Genomic DNA, 11,576 nt, shown 5'->3' on the forward strand with positions numbered 1-11,576 from the left:
ATGTTAATGTTTGTCGAGTCTCATTACGTGCTAAGCTTTTATTTATTTATTTATTTATTTATTTATTATTATTATTATTATTGATTTGTCCGTGTAGGGGTGGCCGAGCTATAGCAATTCCGAGTAATGTATCGTTGAGGAGAGAGAGTTATACATCGGCCTGAATTAAACACCGCGGCGGGAATACCTGCAAAAGATACTTCGACACTCAAGTCAATAAGGAGGTTTAATGAATATGTTAAGCTAATATAAAACTGAAAGCAGAACTTGATCCTTAGCCGAGGTTGTATACTCGGCTTTATAGATGATGTTTTGCCCGTTGTGCGAATAGGTCCGAGATTCTGGGTCAGTTATTGAGTCTGTTTAAGGTGATCAAGTTGTGTTGACCACGTCTCTTTTTTCAAATTACCGGGCCCGACTTTATTGTTTTAGTCTGAGCTTTTTGGTGGCCGAGGTATAGGTTACATATCATAGCCCCCAAGCTTTCCTTGGTTTGGATAGAACAAAGGCGAGCTTTTAGTGGTCATATCGTATACTGTAACATCCCTTCCAGCAAAATACCTTGCTTAAGTCAGGGTATTTCTACTAGAAAGAACATTACGTAACCTTTTCTAGTATTAACTACTTAATTATCGAGCCTTTGTATCGATATCGCGATTCAGTTTTAAGAAAAATGCCAGAAAATTTTGTTTTTATTCATTAAAGACATGTATCGAGGATAAACATTGCAAATAATAATAACAATCACATAAGTATTATTAATAGTAATTCTTATACATAAGAAGTCATATAAACCCAAGTACAATACCTATCCCTCTGTTAAAATAAAATATCAAGGGATAATGGCAAGGGGACTCTATGAAAGCAATTAAAACCATAAAGAAAGCCTACTAATCGCTCGCAGCTTCAAATTGCGTCTTCAAACCTGTGTCACTGAAAGGGTGGAAAATTTGGGGGTGAGAACCAAACTACATGTTCTCAGTAGAGGTCGAGAATGCCGTGAAAGTAAAGAATAAAGCGCAAATAGTTAATTTCATTTAGAGACATTGAAAAGAAAACTACTTTCATTCGCAGTACTCATCGATCGCCTTATATAAACTTCTTTTGAAAACCAATGGCTCAACATTCAAAAATCTAAAACCTTCTTTAGAAGCATCAATTAATTATCCAAAATCCTAAACCCATATTTTCCTTTATATACGTCTTAAAAGTTTTCCTAGACTGTATGAATGACTAATTTGTTCCAAGCATAGGTTCATTAAGTCTATGCTGAACTAGCTTAATCTTTCACACTTTACTAAACCTCAAACACAAACCAATCACGGCCTTAGGCCCAAGCAATTCAATCAACACCCAATTCACTACAACCCAGCCAATCAGATACAAACACAAGTAAAGAGATTCAAACACAATCAAGAGCAATTACATCAAGTATAGCAATTAGCAGTTAAACAAAATTATTCACATAGGCAAACCAATTACAATATACACACCCAAACAATGTCACATAGATGCATATGATGAATGTCTAGTCCTAGTACATGCCATGAGCTCATGTGTCGGTTGGGTGCCTGCAATCCCGACATTTATCCGGTCACGAGTAATCCCGATTTTCCGAATACGATTTTCCGTTCCTAAATAAATGCGCATATGATAATAGCCGCTCATTTGAGACAGCCTCTGCTTACTGCAGGAAAATATATATATATATATACTCTGCTCTGCTCTGGGGAAGCGGAAAATGGCTGTAGGTAACTTAGTTTCCTTACAGAGGCTCTGGGTTGCATTAAGCAACTAATATATATTAAATATAGCTCTGGGTTGCATTAAGCAATATATATATATATATATATATCTCTTTACTCTGCTCTGGTTTCTCTTTTCTCTGCATCTCTTTACTCTACTCTAGTTGTTCTGTTCTCTATATCTCTTTACTTTTCTCTGAATACTCTTTCATATGTATCTATATTACTCTTTTTCTCTTTATCTCTTTACTCTTTTGTAATTGTAAATATGCAAGCGGGACAAAATCCACGTCCTTGCTAACAACTTTATAAACTAAATATATTTTCTCAAAAGAATCAGTAAAGTTATTATCGTTAAACAAGTCTCAAGTATTCATTTTGATTAAGTCCTTTTACTTTTATAAAAATTTCGACATAATCTCCTTTAAAAATAGGACTTAGCCACCCTTACGGGTTCCATCTTTCTCAACATTTCATCCGCCTCTTTCAGCAGTTTCCACAACAATATATATTCTAAAAAAAAACATTTGATAATAGTATAGAAAATCTATTTCTTAAATTCCATATCCAAAATAATTACCAACACAACTTGGCAGCCTGATTTCCATTTTATTTTTTAAAAATATCAAATGAATTCGGAATCACGCAAACTTTATATCCATACGACCGTCTCGGATTAAGCTTTCTATTAAACTAAAAATCATAATTTTTTGCTGACTCTAGGTTCAGGAATATAAGCAAAACCGTGACTATTCTGCAGTGTTTTAAAACCAGAAGACAGCAGCAGCATACAACATTCGAAATTTCATATAAAATCCAAATTAAATCCAACTACCTTCAAAATTAATATGGTTAAACATAACTTATCCAAATTTCTTTCTAAATTGGTTCCAGGGTCATACCATTTTTAATGAAGAAGTAACATAGCTTCGAAGTTAGGTAATTCTCTGCAGAATTCTGTTTTACAAATCATTGAACACAACCTCTTCCAAGTCCCATAACTCACTTATTAAAACATGGAAAACCCTGAAATTTAAATCACATATGCTCAACATACTTAATTTTCACCTCCAATTAGTTTCATCTCAATATCTATCCAGGATCAAAAGTTATAAACTCTCAAAATTACTAATTTAAGAAAACAGAATCTGACTTTTTCTGCATAATGCATCATCTTTCAAAAATTCATATCTTTAAAACTACAAGTTCAATTGTTCTGAAATTTTACGGTATTAAAATAATAGGAATAAAGTTTTATTTAAAATTAGTTCCATTTCAAAATTCAAACTGAAAAATTTACAATAGAAGAAACAAGTTGCTGCTGTGTTAAACGTTCTGCAGAAAAACCAGATTTGACATCCATAATTCAAAAATTTACCATAAATCATAAACTTAATGAAAAAGTCTCAAATTCACCAGTACAACTCCCTATATTCCCAAGCTTAATCCAGACTTAGTCCCACGCAAATCCATTCATCATAGAATTAGTTATAGATTTTCAAAGTTTCTAATTTCATTTAAGATAGTGCAGAAAATCAGATTCACGATTTAACCTTGAAAAATCATAACTAATGTTCCAGTTAATACGAAACCTTCAAAATTGAATCTCAACAATCACACTTAATATAATTTACTTAACATTTAAATTCTCATCATTTCAGTCACTATAGAGCCACTGATTCACTTTCAAAGTTGCCGTTTAATTTCAAGAGAACCTGATTTTCAGTAAACCATTTTGTATTCAAAATCCAACCCTTCAATACCCCTCAAAACCAATTCCAAATCAACCACCAACCAAGTTCATTAACATTACAATATACCAAATAACAACTTAGCGACCACAAATCCAACATTACCCATTAAAATTCAGAAATTCTCAACAATTAGTCATCAAACAATTCTCAATCCACATAATCAATCAATATCACTAATCAACAATTCCAAATCACAATCTCAACCATTCCAATCACAATTTCAGCCACAATTCAATATTCACATAATCAATCAATTACTCACAGCTATTAAATCTATTTGCAGTTACTCAATAAACCTTGTAGGCATTCTTAAATTAAAATTGTTTTAAACCCCCTACCTCAATTAGTCGAAACCGTCGAATTTAAATGTGGCGATCCCCTTCTTTTTCCAGTTTACAATAGCTAGTTCGGCCGGAACAGTATCAGTAACCTCAGTTCTTCTGGGGAAGCAACAACAATGACATCGGTGGTTCCGGATAAGGACAGCAATACCGAACAAAGACAGTAATGATTGGCAGCTAAGGAAGATAAAGAAAACGAGGCATGTTATAGTCAAGGCAATAGCAAACCAAATAATGGCAACAGAACACAACTCAATGCTACCAGGGAAAAGCAGAATAGAACAGCAACGGCAGAGTAACCTACGATGAACATGAAGCATGGAGGCGATGGAAACAATGGCGGCGGACCTTCGGTGGCGGCGACGCGGTGATAACAGAGATCAGACACGACAGAGCGGGTGGCACAGGCAGCCTCTTCTTTCTCCCCTGCGAGCTTCCTTCCTCACGCATCTCTTCTCCCTCGCGACAGTAATGACATCGCAACAGCAGCAGTGTGACAGGCTCGGTGGAGGCACAACGATGGTGACGCGAAAGTGCAGCTTCGACAGTGATGAAGGCGCGACAGAGACACAGCGGCGCTACCCTTCGCGCACAAGCTCTCCTCGTGTTTGTCCTCTCTCTCGCGAGCGTTCAGCTCCTCAACGGCTTCAAATCTGACGGCGATGTGACCTTGCTTCAGCGGCGGTGATGGCAAGGCGAGTTAGCAATGGCTGCACGGTGATGGGCATGAATAACGGCGCAGGCGAGGTGCTGCGGCGGCGAGCTGGACGGCGCAGAGTGCAGCTCCCTCTTCTCTGATTCCAAGCTCTCTATTCTCCCTTTCCATTTCTTTGTTTCTTTCTTTTGTTTGGGTGTTGGTGTTTTGGAAGAAAGGTGGGGTGGGGCTGCGTTCTGAGGCTGGGGAAAAGGGAAAAATTATGATTAGGGTTTCTGATGTTTGGGTGTTGGTGTTTTGGAAGAAAGGTGGGGTGGGGCTGCGTTCTGAGGCTGGGGAAAAGGGAAAAATTATGATTAGGGTTTCTGATTTCCAATTTGGAATTTAGGGTTAGAAATTAGGATTTTATAAAAGTATAAGGATAGATATGAATAGATATTTTGATAAAATTAAAGGGTAAAATCAAATATACTTTCTTAAAATATTTATCAACATATTACTAAGTTAAATTAATTATTTTTAATTTAAATTATAAAATAAGCATATTAATCACATTTGTATTAAATATAGTTTAAACTCAATATTAATTATTTAAATTAAATGATATAATTTTTTTTTTATTATTTTTTTATCACCGAAACTTTAATTTCAATTTACAAAATATCTAATTATAATAAAATTACTTAAACTTAAAGTATTTATAAAAAATCAATTTAATCATCCCTAATAAATTAATCTCTAAAGCTCAAACTAATAAAATAAACCATAATTTAATCATAATACAATTTTTTTAAATTAAATTATATAACACTTCCATTACTGAATTCTAATTTGAAATTATATAAAATAACCAATTATAAAAATTTACACAAAAATATTAATTAACTTAACTCCAAATATTAATAAAACTAATTTAATTACTCTTAATTGATTGATTTATAAAATAAGATATCAAATTAATAAAATAAATCGTAACTTTTTCAAAATAAAAGTTACAATTACAAAATTTAAACTTAACAAGATAAAATCACAATTTATTTATATTTAGATTTTCAAAAATGCGGGATGTTACATATACCTCGGCCATGAATTTGTTGTTGTGTCTATACCTTGTAGCCCCCAAACTCGGCTTGGTTCTGTGCAAAGATTTGAAACATTTTCTGCATTTAATTCCTGCCTTGTTCTTTGCGCCTTAAATGACTAATTAATTTGATATGTGTTGCGTGCTTCTAGGTTCCCCTGACCGTGTGATTGAGAGAAGTGTGAACGTGGTTTTCTTCAATGGTTAAGATTAAAAAACGTTTCATATGTAACTGCTTAGCCATTTGTTGTAATAACTGTGCCTGCAACCTTTGTTTTTTTTTGTTGAATAATTTTGCTTTCCTGAAAACTTTGTGTGTCTGGTCACAGAATGTCTAAAAAAAGTGAGTGTTAATTTTTTATCTCTTTTGTTACTCCCTACTTTTTTTTGTTTCTTCTGGTTGATGGAGAAAGAAAAGGTTGTGGTTGATGCGAATGATCCTTGTAGTTGGGTTAACCCAAGGGTTAGAAGTTATGTTTCTCAGTTTAATGATGATGAGTCTGTTAAACTTCTTGGCTCGGGTCTCTGGGTTAGGGAGGGAAGTGGTATTAATATAGAGATATTACCTTGTGGGAAGGGTGACCATGTTTGTGGCCGCTTGTCTGATTGGTCTTTCTTCTATATGTATAGTTGTTTGTTTACTGATTTGGGTGTTAGACTTCCTTTTACCGAGTTTGAGTGTGGTGTGTTGTATTGGTTGAACTGTGCTCCTACCCAACTTCATCCGAATTCATGGGTTTTGTGAGGGATTTTCAAGTTTTAATGGAGTTGCTAGGGCAGCCTCCTTCTCTTAGGCTCTTCTTTTCTCTCTTTCAAGCTAAGGGGGTTGGACGCAGGTTATGGGTTAATTTGAGTAGTCATCCCCGTCGTGCAATTTTCGGCTTGTATAAGTCGTCCTTCAAAGATTTCAAAACCATGTTTGTTAAGGTCAGGAGTGTTCTACAAGAGTTTCTTTTTTATCTAAATGAACATCTTGTGGAAAGGTTTCCCTTATTTTGGTGTCCCAAACCCTACCAGGTGTTAGATGTAGATGATAGGTTGCATGATGATAACATTGTCATGGAATTTCTTTTTGAGGCATTGGGCTCAAAGGGATTATTATCAATCGCTGAATTGTTGAAGTGAGACACTGATAGGCATGCTGTATTGGATTATATAGGTAATCCGATTTTCCTATGTTATTGCTTACATTTGTCTTGGTTTTGATTTTGTGTTGTATTTTTTACGTAGCCGAGAAAGCCCCCACGACCACTACTGCTGGGTTGAAGTCTTTCTTCAATCAGTAAAGAAAGAATGAGATGGAGGGTTCAACGACCAATGCGGAGAAGGTAGTAGGAGCTGCTGTGGCACAACCTGTGCAAAAGCCGAAACGAAAAAGGGGCCAGGTAAAGGAAAAAATTGATGAGGGTTTTGAGGGTAAATGGGACTCTTCCTTGAACCTTGAGATGGTCGAGTCTGCTTACGAGTCCCAGAAGAGGCTTCATAGGTATGTTGAGGATGAACATGCTAGGTCATTGTGGGGGCAGCTCTTCCCCTTCGCGACTTTGGCTGATGAGCTCTGTCGGTTTCCTGATGATGTGAGGATGATAAATAAGGTTGGCCGCGCTGGAACAAACCGATTTCTTCAGGTTGGTATAATTGCTTTTGAGTTTTTGGTTTTGATTCTGGTTCCTCTTCTGATGTTGCTATTTGTTTAGGTGATTGGTGCCCAAATTGTGGCTATTAGGAGGGCTCAAGAGCTTGCTTTTGACAAGGAGCAAAAAAAAAGCTCAGGACATTGCCGAGCTTTCTTCGGCCATACAGAAGAAGGAGAACTATTAACGAGCTCTCTTCCTCTTTGAGGCAGAAAGAATCAGAGTTTGCCGAGGAGAAACGTCTTCAGCTGTCCTCTGCTGAACAAGCAAAGAATGTAAAAGTTAAAAATGAATGATTGGAGTTTAGAATCAAAGAAGCCTTTGTGCAAGGTTTTGATCGGGCTATATCCCAGGTTAGGGTGTTGTTCCCTGAATCTGATGTGTCAAAACTTGATGCGACTAAGGTTGTTGTGAATAATCATCTTATGGACGATGAGGCTGCGGTGGAAAATGAGAGCGAAGAATCAAGCATTGGCGACAAAGTGGAGTAGATCGTTTGTGTTTATGTTTTGTTTTGTAAACTTGTGTATGGCCTTTTGCCAAGGATATTTGCTTGACCGTTTTGCTTTTTGGATATTTCCTTGACTGTTTTGCTTTTTGGATATTTCCGAGTATGATGCTCGGGATTATGTTTGTTGATCTCCGAGTATGAAGCTCTGTTTATTTTGACTAGTAGTATTTGGATGTTTGTTTTTGAAATATAAGATATGTTAGTTACCAGAATTATGATAACTTAGATATTTAGATTGATGGAAATAGTAACGATTGTTGTACAATGACTTGTGGTGTTCGGCCTCGTTAAAACCCACCTCGAGTAAAACCCATGTTTTTTGGGAAAAAACCTTCGAAGCGGAAAAAAGAGTACCATCATCTGCTGATTACAGTAGATGCTATGATTGGTATTTCCTTAGGGAGGACACATTCCATGTTCCTGGAATTGGATCTCCCTTAAGTGTTTCTAGCTTGTAAGCCCCCTTGCCGAGGTTTTTGATTACTCGGAATGGCCCTTCCCAATTTGATGCTAACTTCTCATGTGCTGGAGGTTTCCGCGATTCCTCTGTTCACCGCAGTACGAGGTCTCCTTCATTGAAAGTTCTTCAAAGGACTTTTTTATTGTGTCTTTCTTCTATAAATTTTTTCATCGCTCGTTGTCTTATTGCTGAAGTATCTCTTTCTTCCTCTACAAGGTCTAGTTCGGCCATTCTAGCTTGTAGGTTATTTTGTTGGTTGTATAGCTCGGTCCTTAATGTGGGGATGCCGACTTCTACTGGGATTAGTGCTTCTACTTCATATACTAGTTTGAAAGGAGTTTCTCCTGTAACAAACTGGATTGTTGTATTGTAACTCCACAGGATTTCCGAAATAAGGTCGGCCCACTCGCCTTTTGCATCGCGAGCTTTTTCCTTAAACCCTGCAAGATTACTCTGTTAGCGGACTCAACCTGTCCATTAGTTTGTGAATGTTCAACCGAGCTGAAATGGTGTTTAATGTTGAAATTTGTTAGGAAAGAAGCGAGTTTATGATCTGTAAATTGTCTCCCATTATCAGAGACTATTTCTCTAGGGATGCCATACCTACATATGATATTTTTTTACAGGAAAGATCTCACCTTGTTTGCTGTTATGTGTGCTAGTGGCTGTGCTTCTATCCACTTAGAGAAGTAGTTTATTGATACTAAAAGAAATTTTACCTGTCCTGGTGATGAGCGGATATTTTAAAAGCTTTTTGACATCATTTTCATATAGTTTTTAGTAGTTTTTATTTAGTTTTTATTAAGTTTTTATAGGTTTTAGTGTTAAATTCACGTTTTTGGATTCTACTATGAGTTTTTGTATTTTTAGGTAATTTCAGGTATTTTCTGGCTGAAATAAACTGGCATCCAACGCCAGCTTCCTACCCTTTTCTGGTGTCCAGCCCCCAAAGAGCAGAGCTCAGCGTCCAAAGGCCTAGAGATGACTCCCTAGCTGGCATTCCACATACAGAAGACCTCATAGCATGTGGATCTCATCAAGCTCAGCCCAAACACTTACCAAGTGGGCCCTAGAAGTAGATTTTAGTACTAAAAAGACTGTTGCATCCTTACTAGTCATTAGTTTAGTATTTAAGTGATTATGTTTATGTAATTCGGACCTTTCATCAGAACTTTTACTTCACTTTTCTCATTATACACGTTTATTACTGTATTTTACCTTAGTATGAGTTTCTAAACCTCCTAGGTTGAGGGGAGGAGCCCTGCTGAGTCCTATGAATTAATAAAAGTACTATTTCTTCTTCTTCGATCCGTATTTGATCTATCTCTAAGATGTATATCCGATCTTCATCGTGATGAACAGGATGATCTGACAAATTATCTCTGTTATTCACACTAAGATGAACATGCCTGAAAAACACCCATGTCTATTTGGATTCGTGTGAGTACCTGGAAGAAAAGTACGAGCCAACAGCTATGTTTATACATCTCTCAGACGGTTAATCCACAATTTTAATGGGGACTTCTCGAGACACCAGTTCAGCCGATCTCCGGGGAGATTAAGGTCTCCGTGGTATAGGCTAGATCCAAGGAAGCAGCATTCTCTGATCCGAAAGATTCGACCTTATCTGTGGCATTTTGAATAGGATCGCCAAGAGGATGACTTACTAGAGCTTTACCCTACAGCAGATTGAATGACCAAGGGCCCTGGCGTTCATTCTGTAACAGAGGAGATCAATGACCATGGGCAATAACTTTGATCACTTACAGCCTGCCATAGAAGAAGATCATTCACAAGCAAAGAAGATAATAGTACCAGAGTTACTTCCGAAAGACAAAGAAACTCCAACTCTCAACTCTATTCCCATTATTGCTTTCCAAGTAGAATAACAAGTACTTATACAAAATTCTAAACATAATCACATCTACAACCTTCTGATTCCACCTGACTAAGACGTGCAAGACAACCATAAGCTTGCTTCAAGCCACAATCCTCGTGGGATCGACCCTGACTCGCTCAGGTATTACTTGAGTGACCCAGTGCACTTGCTGGTACTGCTACTGTTGTATGAAATAGTGTGGGTTTTGCGTACACGCACACCAAGTTTTTGGCGCCATTGCCGAGGATTGTTGAGTTTGGACAAACTGTCGGATTGTCTTACTCCATAGATCAGGTAATTTTTATTTTCGTTAAGTCCTTGATTTTGATTTTCTTCTTCTTCCTAATTTTTGAAAATTCTAAAAATCTTTTCAAAATATTTTTAGTTTCTTTGTTCAATTTTTGTTCTTGGTTTGAGTCTTTGAATCTTTTAATTTTTTATTTTATTTTATTTTATTTTCTAAAATTTTCGAAAATTCATTAAAAGCTTTTTCAAAAATATTTTTGTTTTCTTTGTTTAATCCTTGCATTTTTTTAATGTGTCTATGTTCTTGGTAATTTCATGTTCTTTGGGTCTTTCTTTCTAAAAATTTTCAAAAATAATTTTTCTTTGGTTTAATCTTGTGTCAAGTATTTAAGTTTGGTGTTTTCTTTTTATTTTTCTTGCAATTTTCAAAAATTTTATTTTGGTTTTCAAAAAGATTTTTAAGTTTGCTGTTCTTTTTATGTTCCTGTGTCCTTTGAGTCTTCTTCTTTGCATTCTTGTTAACATTCAAAGTTTTCTTGAGTCTTGTATGTATTTTTATCTTAAAATTTTTAAGTTTGGTATCCCCTTATATTTTCCTCCAAATTTTCGAAAATTTGGGTGCACTAGATCTAAAAATTTTAAGTCTTGTGTCTTTTTTTGTATTTTTCTCTTTCATCATAAAATTCAAAAATAAAAATATCTTTTCTAACTAATTTTCACCTTAATTTTCGAAATTTTTCAAAAAAAATTCAGATTTTGATTTTAAAATTTTATCTTATCATATCTTAGTTGTCAAGTTTTCCAAAATCAAATCTTTTCAAAAATACAAAAATCTTATCTTTTTCATATCTTTTTCACAAGTTTTCAAAAATCAAAATTTTCAAAATTCAAAAATCATATCTTTTTCAAAACTTATCATATCTTTTTTAAAATTTAAAAATCTTATCTTATCTTTTTCAAATTTCAAATTTTCAAAATCATATCTTTTTCAAAATCAAATTTCAAAATCTTATCTTTTTAAAATCAATTTCAAATCTTTTTAATTTCATATCTTATCTTTCTCTAATTTCAATTTTAAAATTCAAGTCTTTTCTTATCTTATCTTTTATTTTTATTTTTATCTTTTCTTATTTAATATCTTATCTTCTCTCTCATCTTTTTCAAGACCACCTAATTAACTCACTTCTCTCTCAACTTTCGAAAATCTCTTCTTCTTTTCCTTCCTCTATTTTTGAAAATTTAACAATTAAAATTCAAATCTTTTTAAATT

General features: G+C 35.2%; 1 long non-coding RNA gene across 1 annotated transcript; it reads right to left on the reverse strand.

Moving 5' to 3' along the window:
• On the reverse strand, positions 726-4,767 carry LOC107629561. The gene is made up of 3 exons (XR_001617988.2): positions 4,145-4,767; positions 3,838-4,017; positions 726-933 (listed from the first exon to the last, which is right to left on the reverse strand). It is a non-coding gene; the product is annotated as an uncharacterized LOC107629561 (long non-coding RNA).

Source organism: Arachis ipaensis, chromosome B01 (genome assembly GCF_000816755.2).
Source record: "Arachis ipaensis cultivar K30076 chromosome B01, Araip1.1, whole genome shotgun sequence".
Classification (NCBI taxonomy): Eukaryota; Viridiplantae; Streptophyta; class Magnoliopsida; order Fabales; family Fabaceae; genus Arachis; species Arachis ipaensis.